Here is a 15,139-nt window from a genome sequence, read left to right on the forward strand (position 1 = left end):
TATTCTGGAATCCTGTGGCCTGGGAACATGACATTAGTGGATTCTGGAACCCTGTGACCGGGGAACATGACATCAGTGGATTCTGGAACCCTGTGGCTTGGGAATATATCTGAGGTTTGATGGTGGAAACCTGTGGCCTGGCAACATGACTGAGGTTTGTTTCTGGAACCCTGTTCCCTGGGAACATGAGTGAGGTTGGCTTCTGGACACCTTTCTCCTGGGAACATGACTGTGGTTTGATTGTGGAATCCTGTGCCCTGCGAACATGACTGAGGTTTGATTCTGGAACCATGTGTCATGGGAATATGACTGAGGTTTGATTCTGGAAATCTGTGGCCTGGGAACTTGACTGAGGTTTGATGGCAGAAACCTGTGGACTGGCAACATGACTGAGGTTTGATTGTAGAACCCTGTGCCATGGAAACATGACTGCGGCCTGGTACTGGAGACCCATGACCTAGGAACTTGACATTGGTTTGATTCTGGAACCCTGTGGCCTGGGAACATGACTGAGGCGTGATTCTGGAAACCTGCGGCCTGGGAACATGACATCTGTTTAGATTGTGGAGTACTGTGCCCTGGGAACCTGATTGAGGCTTGGTTTTGGAACCCTCTGGACTGGGAACATGACTGAGCTTTTATTCTGGAACCCTGTACCCTGGGAACATAACTGAGGATTGATTCTGGAACCCTGTGGCCGGGGAACATGACATCAGTGGATTCTGGAACCCTGTGGCCTGGGAACATGAGAACGGTTTGATTCTGGAACCCTGTGCCTTGGGAATATGTCTGAGGTTTGATGGTGGAAACCTGTGGCCTGGCAACATGACTGAGGTTTGTTTCTGGAACCCTGTTCCCTGGGAACATGAGTGAGTTTTGCTTCTGGACACCTTTGTCCTGGGAACATGACTGTGGTTTGATTGTGGAACCATGGGTCCTGCAAACATAACTGAGGTTTGATTCTGGATCCATGTGTCCTGGGAATATGACTGAGGTTTGATTCTGGAAATCTGTGGCCTGGGAACTTGACTGAGGTCTGATGGCAGAAACCTGTGGACTGGCAACATGACTGAGGTTTGATTGTAGAACCCTGTGCCATGGAAACATGACTGCGGCCTGGTACTGGAAACCCATGACCTAGGAACTTGACATTGGTTTGATTCTGGAACCCTGTGGCCTGGGAAAATGACTGAGGCGTGATTCTGGAAACCTGCGGCCTGGGAACATGACATCTGTTTAGATTGTGGAATACTGTGCCCTGGGAACCTGACTGAAGGCTTGGTTCTGGAATCCTGTGGACTGGGAACATGACTCAGGATTGATTCTGGGACCATGTGGCCTGGGTATATGACTGTGGTTTGATTCTGGAAGCCATTGGCCTGGGAACATGATTGATGTTAGATTGTGTAATCCTGTGGCCTGGAAACATGACATCGGTTTGGATTCTGGTACCATGTTGCCTGGGAACATGAAATCGGTTTGACTGTAGAAACCTGTGGTCTGGGAATATGACTGAGGTTTGATGGTGGTACCCTATGGTCTGGCAACATGACTGAGGTTTGATTCTGGATCCCTGTGGCCAGGGAACATGACATAGGCGTGATTTTGGAAACCTGTGGCCTGGGAACATGACATCTGTTTAGATTGTGGAATACTGTGCCCTGGGAACCTGACTGAGGCTTGGTTCTGGAACCCTGTGGACTGGGAACATGACTGAGCTTTTATTCTGGAACCCTGTAGCCTGGGAACATAACTGAGGATTGATTCTGGAACCCTGTGGCCAGGGAACATGACATCAGTGGATTCTGGAACCCTGTGGCCTGGGAACATGAGAACGGTTTGATTCTGGAACCCTGTGCCTTGGGAATATGTCTGAGGTTTGATGGTGGAAACCTGTGGCCTGGCAACATGACTGAGGTTTGTTTCTGGAACCCTGTTCCCTGGGAACATGAGTGAGTTTTGCTTCTGGACACCTTTGTCCTGGGAACATGACTGTGGTTTGATTGTGGAACCATGGGTCCTGCAAACATGACTGAGGTTTGATTCTGGATCCATGTGTCCTGGGAATATGACTGAGGTTTGATTCTGGAAATCTGTGGCCTGGGAACTTGACTGAGGTTTGATGGCAGAAACCTGTGGACTGGCAACATGACTGAGGTTTGATTGTAGAACCCTGTGCCCTGGAAACATGACTGCGACCTGATACTTGAAACCCATGGCCTGGGAACTTGACATTGGTTTGATTCTGGAGCCCTGTGGCCAGGAACAAGACTGAGGCGTGCTTCTGGAATGCTGTGGCCTGCGAACATGACATCTGTTTAGATTGTGGAATACTGGGCCCTGGGAACCTGACTGAGGCTTGGTTCTGGAACCTTGTGGACTGGGAACATGACTGAGGTTTTATTCTGGAATCCTGTGGCCTGGGAACATGACATCAGTGGATTCTGGAACCCTGTGACCGGGGAACATGACATCAGTGGATTCTGGAACCCTGTGGCTTGGGAATATATCTGAGGTTTGATGGTGGAAACCTGTGGCCTGGCAACATGACTGAGGTTTGTTTCTGTAACCCTGTTCCCTGGCAAGATGAGTGAGGTTGGCTTCTGGACACCTTTCTCCTGGGAACATGACTGTGGTTTGATTGTGGAATCCTGTGGCCTGCGAACATGACTGAGGTTTGATTCTGGAACCATGTGTCATGGGAATATGACTGAGGTTTGATTCTGGAAATCTGTGGCCTGGGAACTTGACTGAGGTTTGATGGCAGAAACCTGTGGACTGGCAACATGACTGAGGTTTGATTGTAGAACCCTGTGCTCTGGAAACATGACTGTGGCCTGGTAGTGGAAACCCATGGCCTAGGAATTTGACATTGGTTTGATTCTGGAAACCTGTGGCCTGGGAACATGACTGAGGCGTGATTCTGGAAACCTGCGGCCTGGGAACATGACATCTCTTTAGATTATGGAATACTCTGCCCTGGGAACCTAACTGAAAGCTTGGTTCTGGAATCCTGTGGACTGGGAACATGACTGAGGTTTGATTCTGGAACCATGTGGCCCTGGAATATGACTGTGGTTTGATTCTGGAAACCATTGGCCTGTGAACATGACTGATGTTAGATTGTGGAATCCTGGGGCCTGGGAACATGACATAACTTTGGATTCTGGTACCCTGTTGCCTGGGAACATGAAATCGGTTTGATTGTGGAAACCTGTGATCTGGGAATATGACTGAGGTTTGATGGTGGTACCCTATGGTCTGGCAACATGACTGAGGCGTGATTCTTGAAAAGTGTGGCCTGGGAATATGACTGAGGTTTGATTCTGGAAATCTGTGGCCTGGGTACTTGACTGAGGTTTGATGGCAGAAACCTGTGGACTGGCAACATTACTGAGGTTTGATTGTAGAACCCTGTGCCCTGGAAACATGACTGCGACCTGATACTTGAAACCCATGGCCTGGGAACTTGACATTGGTTAGATTCTGGAACCCTGTGGCCAGGAACAAGACTGAGGCGTGGATCTGGAATGCTGTGGCCTGCGAACATGACATCTGTTTAGATTGTGGAATACTGGGCCCTGGGAACCTGACTCTGGCTTGGTTCTGGAACCCTGTGGACTGGGAACATGACTGAGGTTTTATTCTGGAATCCTGTGGCCTGGGAACATGACATCAGTGGATTTTGGAACCCTGTTGCCTGGAAACTTGAGAACGGTTTGATTCTGGAACCCTGTTTCTTGGGAATATATCTGAGGTTTGATGGTGGAAACCTGTGGCCTGGCAACATGACTGAGGTTTGTTTCTGGAACCCTGTTCCCTGGCAACATGAGTGAGGTTTGCTTCTGTACACCTTTCTCCTGGGAACATGACTATGGTTTGATTGTGAAATCCTGTTGCCTGCGAACATGACTGAGGTTTGATTCTGGAAACATGTGTCATGGGAATATGACTGAGCTTTGATTCTGGAAATCTGTGGCCTGGGAACTTGACTGAGGTTTGATGGCAGAAACCTGTGGACTGGCAACATGACTGATGTTTGATTGTAGAACCCTGTGCCCTGGAAACATGACTGCGACCTGATATTTGAAACCCATGGCCTGGGAACTTGACATTTGTTTGATTCTGGAACCCTGTGGCCAGGGAACATGACTGAGGCGAGATTCTGGAATGCTGTGCCCTGGAAACATGACTGTGGCTTGGTACTGGAAACCCATGGCCTAGAAATTTGACATTGGTTTGATTCTGGAACCCTGTGGCCTGGGAACATGACTGAGGCGTGATTCTGGAAACCTGCGGCCTGGGAACATGACATCTGTTTAGATTATGGAATACTGTGCCCTGGGAAACTGACTGAAAGCTTGGTTCTGGAATCCTGTGGACTGGGAACATGACTGAGTTTTGATTCTGGAACCATGTGGCCTGGGGATATGACTGTGGTTTGATTCTGGAAACCATTGGCCTGTGAACATGACTGATGTTAGATTGTGGAATCCTGGGGCCTTGGAACATGACATCACTTTGGATTCTGGTACCCTGTTGCCTGGGAACATGAAATCGGTTTGATTGTGGAAACCTGTGGTCTGGGAATATGACTGAGGTTTGATGGTGGTACCCTATGGTCTGGCAACATGACTGAGGTTTGATTCTGGATTCCTGTGGCCTGGAATCATGACTGAGGCGTGATTCTGGAATCCTGTGGCCTGGGAACATGACTGAGGTTTTATTCTGGAACCCTGTAGCCTGCGAACATAACTGAGGATTGATTCTGGAACCCTGTGGCCGGGGAACATGACATCAGTGGATTCTGGAACCCTGTGGCCTGGGAATATGAGAACGGTTTGATTCTGGAACCCTGTGGCTTGGGAATATATCTGAGGTTTGATGGTGGAAACATGTGGCTTGGCAACATGACGGAGGTTTGTTTCTGGAACCCTGTTCCCTGGGAACATGACTGAGGTTTGATACTGGACACCTTTGTGCTAGGAACATGACTGTGTTTTGATTGTGCAATCATGGGTCCTGGAAACATGACTGAGGTTTGATCCTGGAACCAGGTGTCCTGGGAATATGACTGAGGTTTGATTCTGGAAAACTGTGGCCTGGGAACTTCACTGAGGTTTGATGGCAGAAACCTGTGGACTGCCAACATGACTGAGGTTTGATTGTAGAACCCTGTGCACTGGAAACATGACTGTGGCCTGGTAGTGGAAACCCATGGCCTAGGAATTTCTCATTGGTTTGATTCTGGAACGCTGTGGCCTGGGAACATGACTGAGGCGTGATTCTGGAAAACTGTGGCCTGGGAACTTGATATTGGTTTGATTCTGGAACCCTATGGCCAGGAACAAGACTGAGGCGTGATTCTGGAATCCTGTGGCCTGGGAACATGACATCTGTTTAGATTGTGGAATACTGTGCCCTGGGAAACTGACTGAGGCTTGGTTCTGGAACCCTGTGGCCTGGGAACATGACTGAGGTTTTATTCTGGTATCCTGTGGCCTGGGAACATGACATCAGTGGATTCTGGAACCCTGTGGCCTGGGAACATGACTGAGGCGTGATTCTGGAAAAGTGTGGCCTGGGAATATTACTGAGATTTGAATCTGGAAATCTGTGGCCTGAGAACTTGACTGAGGTTTGATGGCAGAAATCTGTGGACTGGCAATATTACTGAGGTTTGATTGAAGAACCCTGTGCCCTGGAAACATGACTGCGACCTGATACTTGAAACACATGGCCTGGGAAGTTGACATTGGTTTGATTCTGGAAGCCTGTGGCCAGGAACAAGACTGAGGCGTGATTCTGGAATCCTGTTGCCTGGGAACATGACCTCTGTTTAGATTGTGGAATACTGAGCCCTGGGAATCTGACTGAGGCTTGGTTCTGGTACCCTGTGGACTGGGAACATGACTGAGGTTTTATTCTGGAACCCTGTAGCCTGCGAGCATAACTGAGGATTGTTTCTGGAACCCTGTGGCCTGGGAATATGACATCAGTGGATTCTGGAACCCTGTGGCCTGGGAACATGAGAACGGTTTGATTCTGGAACCCTGTGGCCTGGGAACATGTCTGAGGTTTCATGGTGGAAACCTGTGGCTTGGCAACATGACTGAGGTTTGTTTCTGGAACCCTGTTCCCTGGGAACATGACTGAGGTTTGATTCTGGACACCTTTGTGCTGGGAACATGACTGTGTTTTGATTGTGGAATCATGGGTCCTGCAAATATGACTGAGGTTTGATTCTGGAACCATGTGTCCTGCGAATATGACTGAGGTTTGATATTGGAAATCTGTGGCCTGGGAATTGACTGAGGTTTGATGGCAGAAACCTGTGGACCTGTCAGCATGACTGAGGTTTGATTGTAGAACCCTGTGCCCTTGAAACATGACTGTGGCCTGGTAGTGGAAACCCATGGCCTAGGAATTTGACATTGGTTTGATTCTGAAACCCTCTGGCCTGGGAACCTGACTGGGGCGTAATTCTGGAAAAGTGTGGCCTGGGAAAATGACTGAGGTTTGATTCTGGATATCTGTGGCCTGGGAACTTGACTGAGGTTTGATGGCAGAAATCTGTGGACTGGCAACATTACTGAGGTTTGATTGTAGAACCCTGTGCCCTGGAAACATGACTGCGACCTGATACTTGAAACCCATGGAATGGGAACTTGACATTGGTTTGATTCTGGAACCCTGTGACCAGGGAACATGACTGAGGCGTGATTCTGGAATCCTGTGGCCTGGGAACATGACATCTGTTTAGATTGTGGAATACTGTGCCCTGGGAACCTGACTGAGGCTTGGTTCTGGAACCCTGTGGACTGGGAACATGACTGAGCTTTTATTCTGGAACCCTGTAGCCTGGGAACATAACTGAGGATTGATTCTGGAACCCTGTGGCCGGGGAACATGACATCAGTGGATTCTGGAACCCTGTGGCCTGGGAACATGAGAACGGTTTGATTCTGGAACCCTGTGCCTTGGGAATATGTCTGAGGTTTGATGGTGGAAACCTGTGGCCTGGCAACATGACTGAGGTTTGTTTCTGGAACCCTGTTCCCTGGGAACATGAGTGAGGTTTGCTTCTGGACACCTTTCTCCTGGGAACATGACTGTGGTTTGATTGTGGAATCCTGTGGCCTGCGAACATGACTGAGGTTTGATTCTGGAACCCTGTGTCCTGGGAATATGACTGAGCTTTGATTCTGGAAATTTGTGGCCTGGGAACTTGACTGAGGTTTGATGGCAGAAGCCTGTGAACTGGCAACATGACTGAGGTTTGATTGTAGAACCCTGTGCCCTGGAAACATGACTGCGACCTGATACTGGAAACCCATGGCCTGGGAACTTGTCATTGGTTTGATTCTGGAACCCTGTGGCCTGGGAACATGACTGAGGTTTGATTCTGGAACCATGTGTCCTGGGAATATGACTGAGGTTTGATTCTGGAAATCTTTGACCTGTGAAGTTGACTGAGGTTTGATGGCAGAAACCTGTGGACTGGCAACATGACTGAGGTCTGATTGTAGAACCCTGTGCCATGGAAATATGACTGCGGCCTGGTACTGGAAACCCATGACCTAGGAACTTGACATTGGTTTGATTCTGGAACCCTGTGGCCTGGGAACATGACTGAGGCATGATTCTGGAAACCTGCGGCCTGGGAACATGACATCTGTTTAGATTGTGGAATACTGTGCCCTGGGAACCTGACTGAAGGCTTCGTTCTGGAATCCTGTGGACTGGGAACATGACTCAGGATTGATTCTCGGACCATGTGCCCTGGGTATATGACTGTGGTTTGATTCTGGAAGCCATTGGCCTGGGAACATGACTGATGTTAGATTGTGTAATCCTGTGGCCTGGAAACATGACATCGGTTTGGATTCTAGTACCATGTTGCCTGGGAACATGAAATCGGTTTGATTGTGGAAACCTGTGGTCTGGGAATATGACTGAGGTTTGATGGTGGTACCCTATAGTCTGGCAACATGACTGAGGTTTGATTCTGGATCCCTGTGGCCAGAAAACATGACATTGGCGTGATTTTGGAAACCTGTGGCCTGGGAACATGACATCTGTTTAGATTGTGGAGTACTGTGCCCTGGGAACCTGATTGAGGCTTTTTTCTGGAACCCTGTGGACTGGGAACATGACTGAGCTTTTATTCTGGAACCCTGTAGCCTGGGAACATAAATGAGGATTGATTCTGGAACCCTGTGGCCGGGGAACATGACATCAGTGGATTCTGGAACCCTGTGGCCTGGGAACATGAGAACGGTTTGATTCTGGAACCCTGTGCCTTGGGAATATGTCTGAGGTTTGATGGTGGAAACCTGTGGCCTGGCAACATGACTGAGGTTTGTTTCTGGAACCCTGTTCCCTGGGAACATGAGTGAGTTTTGCTTCTGGACACCTTTGTCCTGGGAACATGACTGTGGTTTGATTGTGGAACCATGGGTCCTGCAAACATTACTGAGGTTTGATTCTGGATCCATGTGTCCTGGGAATATGACTGAGGTTTGATTCTGGAAATCTGTGGCTTGGGAACTTGACTGAGGTTTGATGGCAGAAACCTGTGGACTGGCAACATGACTGAGGTTTGATTGTAGAACCCTGTGCCATGGAAACATGACTGCGGCCTGGTACTGGAAACCCATGACCTAGGAACTTGACATTGGTTTGATTCTGGAACCCTGTGGCCTGGGAACATGACTGAGGCGTGATTCTGGAAACCTGCGGCCTGGGAACATGACATCTGTTTAGATTATGGAATACTGTGCCCTGGTAACCTGACTGAAGTCTTGGTTCTGGAATCCTGTGGACTGGGAACATGACTCAGGATTGATTCTGGGACCATGTGGCCTGGGTATATGACTGTGGTTTGATTCTGGAACCCTGTGGCCTGGGAACATGACTGATGTTAGATTGTGTAATCCTGTGGCCTGGAAACATGACATCGGTTTGGATTCTGGTACCATGTTGCCTGGGAACATGAAATCGTTTTGATTGTGGAAACCTATGGTCTGGGAATATGACTGAGGTTTGATGGTGGTACCCTATGGCCTGGCAACATGACTGAGGTTTGATTCTGGATCCCTGTGGCCAGGGAACATGACATAGGCGTGATTTTGGAAACCTGTGGCCTGGGAACATGACATCTGTTTAGATTGTGGAATACTGTGCCCTGGGAACCTGACTGAGGCTTGGTTCTGGAACCCTGTGGACTGGGAACATGACTGAGCTTTTATTCTGGAACCCTGTAGCCTGGGAACATAACTGAGGATTGATTCTGGAACCCTGTGGCCGGGGAACATGACATCAGTGGATTCTGGAACCCTGTGGCCTGGGAACATGAGAACGGTTTGATTCTGGAACCCTGTGCCTTGGGAATATGTCTGAGGTTTGATGGTGGAAACCTGTGGCCTGGCAACATGACTGAGGTTTGTTTCTGGAACCCTGTTCCCTGGGAACATGAGTGAGTTTTGCTTCTGGACACCTTTGTCCTGGGAACATGACTGTGGTTTCAATGTGGAACCATGGGTCCTGCAAACATGACTGAGGTTTGATTCTGGATCCATGTGTCCTGGGAATATGACTGAGGTTTGATTCTGGAAATCTGTGGCCTGGGAACTTGACTGAGGTTTGATGGCAGAAACCTGTGGACTGGCAACATGACTGAGGTTTGATTGTAGAACGCTGTGCCCTGGAAACATGACTGCGACCTGATACTTGAAACCCATGGCCTGGGAACTTGACATTGGTTTGATTCTGGAGCCCTGTGGCCAGGAACAAGACTGAGGCGTTCTTCTGGAATGCTGTGGCCTGCGAACATGACATCTGTTTAGATTGTGGAATACTGGGCCCTGGGAACCTGACTGAGGCTTGGTTCTGGAACCCTGTGGACTGGGAACATGACTGAGGCTTTATTCTGGAATCCTGTGGCCTGGGAACATGACATCAGTGGATTCTGGAACCCTGTGCCCGGGGAACATGACATCAGTGGATTCTGGAACCCTGTGGCTTGGGAATATATCTGAGGTTTGATGGTGGAAACCTGTGGCCTGGCAACATGACTGAGGTTTGTTTCTGGAACCCTGTTCCCTGGGAACATGAGTGAGGTTGGCTTCTGGACACCTTTCTCCTGGGAACATGACTGTGGTTTGATTGTTGAATCCTGTGGCCTGCGAACATGACTGAGGTTTGATTCTGGAACCATGTGTCATGGGAATATGACTAAGATTTGATTCTGGAAATCTGTGGCCTGGGAACTTGACTGAGGTTTGATGGCAGAAACCTGTGGACTGGCAACATGACTGAGGTTTGATTGTAGGAACCTCTGCCCTGGAAACATGACTGCGACATGATACTTGAAACCCATGGCCTGGGAACTTGTCATTGGTTTGATTCTGGAACCCTGTGGCCAGGGAACATGACTGAGGCGTGATTCTGGAATCCTGTGGCCTGGGAACATGACATCTGTTTAGATTGTGGAATACTGTGCCCTGGGAACCTGATTGAGGCTTGGTTCTGGAACCCTTTGGACTGGGAACATGACTGAGGTTTGATTCTAGACACCTTTGTGCTGGGAACATGACTGTGTTTTGATTGTGGAATCATGGGTCCTGCAAATATGACTGAGGTTTGATTCTGGAACCATGTGTCCTGGGAATATGACTGAGGTTTCATTCTGGAAATCTGTGGCCTGGGAACTTGACTGAGGTTTGATGGCAGAAACCTGTGGACTGGCAACATGACTGAGGTTTGATTGTAGAACCCTGTGCTCTGGAAACATGACTGTGGCCTGGTAGTGGAAACCCATGGCCTAGGAACTTGAAATCGGTTTGATTGTGGAAACCTTTCGACTGGGAACATGACTGAGGTTTTATTCTGGAACCCTGTAGCCTGGGAACGTAACTGATGATTGATTCTGGACCCCTGTGGCCTGGGAATATGAGAACGGTTTGAATCTGGAACCCTGTGGCCTCGGAACATTTGTGAGGTTTAATGGTGGAAACCTGTGGCCTGGCAACATGACTGAGGTTTGATTCTGGAAGACTGTGGACAGGGAACATGATATTGGGTTGCTTCTGGAACCCTGTGTCCTGGGAACACGACTGAGGTTTGCTTCCGTACCCTGTGGCCTGGGAACATGACATCGGTTGGATTCTGGAACCCTGTGGCATGGGAACATGGCTGAGGTTTGATTGTGGAAACCTCTGGCCTGGGAACATGACTGTGGTTTGAATCTGGAACCCTGTGGCCTGGGAACATGACATCGGTTGGATTCTGAAACCCTGTGGCCTGGGAACATGACTGAGGTTTGATCGTGGAAACCAATTGGCTGGGAACATGACTGTGGTTTGATTCTGAAACCCTGTGTCCTGGGAACATGACTGAGGTTTATTTCTGGAAGCCTGTTCCCTGGGAACATGACAGAGGTTTGATTCTAGACACCTGTGTCCTGGGAGCATGACTGAGGTTTGATTGTTGAAACCTGTGGCCTGCGAACATGACTGAGGTTTGATTCTGAAACCATGTGTCCTGGGAATATGTCTGAGGTTTGATTCTAGAAACCTGTGGCCTGGGAAAATGACTGAGGTTTCATTGTGGAAACATGTGGCCTGGGAACATGACTGAGGCTTGATGGTGGAACCGTGGCCTGGCAACAGGACTGAGTTTTGATTGTGGAACCCTCTGGCCTGGGAATATGACTGAGGTTTTATTGTGGAACCCTGTGGCCTGGAAACATAATTGAGATTTGATGGAGGAACCCTGTGGCCTGGGAACATGACTGAGGTTTGATGGTGGAACCCTGTGCACTGGGAACATGACTGAGGCCTGATACTGGAACCCCTTTTCGTGGGAACATGCCATTGGTTTGATTCTGGAACCCTGTTTCCTTGGAACATGAATGAGATTTGCTGGTTGTACCCTGTGGCCTGGCAACATGATTGAGGTTTGATTGTGGAACCCTCAGGCTTGCGAACATGACTGAGGTGGCCTGGCAACATGACTGAGGTTTGATGGTAGAACCGTCTGGTCTGGGAATATGACTGAGGTTTAATTCTGGAAACCTGTGTCCTGGGAAGAAGACTGAGGTTTGCTTCTGGAACCCTGTGGCCTGGGAACATGACATCGGTTGGATTCTGGAACCCTGTGGCCTGGGAAAATGGCTGAGGTTTGATTGTGGAACCCTCTGGCCTGGGAACATGACTGTGGTTTGGATCTGGGACCCTGTGGGCTGGGAAAATGACAACGGTTGGATTCTGAAGCCCTGTTGCCTGGGAACATGACTGAGGTTTGATTGTGGAACCCTCTGGCCTGGGAACACGATATCGGGTTGATTCTGGAAACGTCTGTCCTGGGAATATGACTGAGGTTTGATTGTTGAAACCTGTGGCCTGCGAACATGACTGAGGTTTGATTCTAGAAACCTGTGGCCTGGGAAAATGACTGAGGTTTCATTGTGGAATCATGTGGCCTGGGATCATGACTGAGGTTTGATTCTGGAAGACTGTGGCCAGGAAACATGATATCGGGTTGATTCTGGAAACCTGTGTCCTGGGAACAAGACTGAGGTTTGCTTCTGGAACCCTGTGGCCTGGGAACATGACATCGGTTGGATTCTGGAACCCTGTGGCCTGTGAATATGGCTAAGGTTTGATTGTGGAACCCTCTGGCCTGGGAACATGACTGTTGTTTGAATCTGGAACCCTGTAGCCTGGGAACATGACATCGGTGGATTCTGGAAACCTGTGGCCTGGGAACATGAGGACGGTTTGACTCTGGAACCCTGTGTCCTGGAAACTTATCTGAGGTTTGATGGTAGAAACCTGTGACCTGGCAACATGACAGAGGTTTGATTCTGGAAGACTGTGGACAGGGAACATGACATCGGTTGGATTCTGGAACCCTGTGGCCTGGCAACACGACTGAGGTATGATTGTGGAAACCTCTGGCCTGGGAACATGACTGTGGTTTGATTCTGAACCCCTGTGGCCTGGGAACATGACTGAGGTTTGTTTCTGGAAGCCTGTTCCCTGGGAACATAACTGAGGTTTGATTCTGGACACATGTGGCCTCGGAACATGACTGAGGTTTGATTGTTGAAACCTGTGGCCTGCGAACATGACTTAGGTTTGATTCTGGAACCATGTGTCTTGGGAATATGACTGAGGTTTGATTCTGGAAACCTGTGGCCTGAGAAAATGACTGAGGTTTCATTGTGGAAACATGTGGCCTGGGATCATGACAGAGGTTTGATGATGGAACACTCTGGCCTAGCAAAATGACTGAGGCTTGATTCTGGAACCCTGTGGCCTGGGAACTTGACTGAGGTTTGATGGCAGAAACCTGTGGACTGGCAACATGACTGAGGTTTCATTGTGGAACTCTGTGCCCTGGAAACATGACGGTCGCCTGGTACTGGAACCCCATGGCCTGGGAACTTGACATTGGTTTGATTCTGGAACCCTGTGGCCTGGGAAAATGACTGAGGTTTGATTGTGGAACCCTCTGGCCTGGGAACATGACTGTTGTTTGGATCTGGAACCCTGTGCCCTGGGAAAATGACAACGGTTGGATTCTGAAGCCCTGTGGCCTGGGAAAATGACTGAGGCGTGATTCTGGATTCCTGGGGCATGGGAATATGACATCGGTGTGGATTCTAGTACCCTGTTGCCTGGGAACATGAAATCGGTTTGATTCTGGAAACTTGTGGCCTGGGGATATGACTGAGGTTTGATGGTGGTACCCTATGGCCTGACAACATGAATGAGGTTTGAATCTGGATCCCTGTGACCTGGGAAAATGACTGAGGCGTGATTCTGGAATCCTGAGGCATGGGAACATGACATCTGTTTAGATTGTGGAATACTTTGCCCTGGGAACCTGACTGAGCCTTGGTTCTGGAACCCTGTGGACTGGGAACAAGACTGAGGTTTTATTCTGGAACCCTGTGGCCTGGGAACATAACTGAGGATTGATTCTAGAACCCTGTGGCCTGGGAACATGACATCGGTTGATTCTGGAACCCTGAGGCCTGGGAATATGAGAACGGTTTGACTCTGGAACCCTGTGGCCTGGGAACATTTCTGAGGTTTGATGGTGGAAAGCTGGGGCCTGGCAACATGACTGAGGTTTGATTCTGGAAGACTGTGTCCAGGGAACATGATATCGGGTTGATTCTGGAAACCTGTGTTCTGGGAACATGATTGAGGTTTGATGGAGGAACCCTGTGGCCTGGGAACATGACTGAGGTTTGATGGTGGTACCCTGTGGCCTGGTAACATGACTGAGGCTTGATTCTGGAACCCTGTGGCCTGGGAACTTGACTGTGGTTTGATCGCAGAAACCTGTGGACTGGCAACATGACCGAGGTTTGATGGTGGAACCCTGTGCACTGGGAACATGACTGAGGCCTGATACTGGAAACCATTTTCGTGGGAACATGCCATTGGTTTGATTCTGGAACCCTGTTTCCTTGGAACATGAATGAGATTTGCTGGTTGTACCCTGTGGCGTGGCAACATGATTGAGGTTTGATTGTGGAACTCTCAGGCTTGCGAACATGACTGAGGTGGCCTGGCAACATGACTGAGGTTTGATGGTGGAACCCTGTGGCCTGGCAAGATGACTTAGGTTTGGTTGTGGAACACTCTGGCCTGAGAACATGGCTGAGACTTGATGGTGGAACCATGGCCTGGCAACAGGATTGAGGTTTGATTGTGGAACCGTCTGGTCTGGGAATATGACTGAGGTTTAATTCTGGAAACCTGTGTCCTGGGAACAAGACTGAGGTTTGCTTCTGGAACCCTGTGGCCTGGGAACATGACATCGGTTGGATTCTGCAACCCTGTGGCCTGGGAAAATGGCTGAGGTTTGATTGCAGAAACCTCTTGCCTGGGAAAATGACTGTGGTTTGATTGTTGAAACCTGTGGCCTGCGAACATGACTGAGGTTTGATTCTGGAACCATGTGTCTTGGGAATATGACTGAGGTTTGATTCTGGAAACCTGTGGCCTGGGAAAATGACTGAGGTTTCATTGTGGAAACATGTGAACTGGGATCATGACTGAGGTTTGATGGTGGAACACTCTGGCCTGGCAAAATGACTGAGGCTTGATTCTGGAACCCT

At 49.2% G+C, this 15,139-nt stretch overlaps 1 long non-coding RNA gene across 5 annotated transcripts in view; it reads left to right on the forward strand.

The window, feature by feature from the left end:
* Window positions 1-15,139, forward strand: part of LOC309621304 — a 31,622-nt gene that overhangs the window by 14,193 nt on the left and 2,290 nt on the right. For 4 of the 5 annotated variants that reach the window (XR_014239899.1, XR_014239900.1, XR_014239901.1 and 1 more), the window contains exon 2: window positions 14,142-14,581. This is a non-coding gene — a long non-coding RNA (uncharacterized lncRNA). Of the gene's footprint in view, window positions 1-14,141; window positions 14,582-15,081; window positions 15,117-15,139 lie in introns of those variants that run through there. The other variant, XR_014239903.1, reaches the window with a different exon arrangement.

This window comes from Balaenoptera borealis, assembly GCF_965194805.1.
Source record: "Balaenoptera borealis genome assembly, contig: HAP1_SCAFFOLD_425, whole genome shotgun sequence".
Taxonomy (NCBI): Eukaryota; Metazoa; Chordata; class Mammalia; order Artiodactyla; family Balaenopteridae; genus Balaenoptera; species Balaenoptera borealis.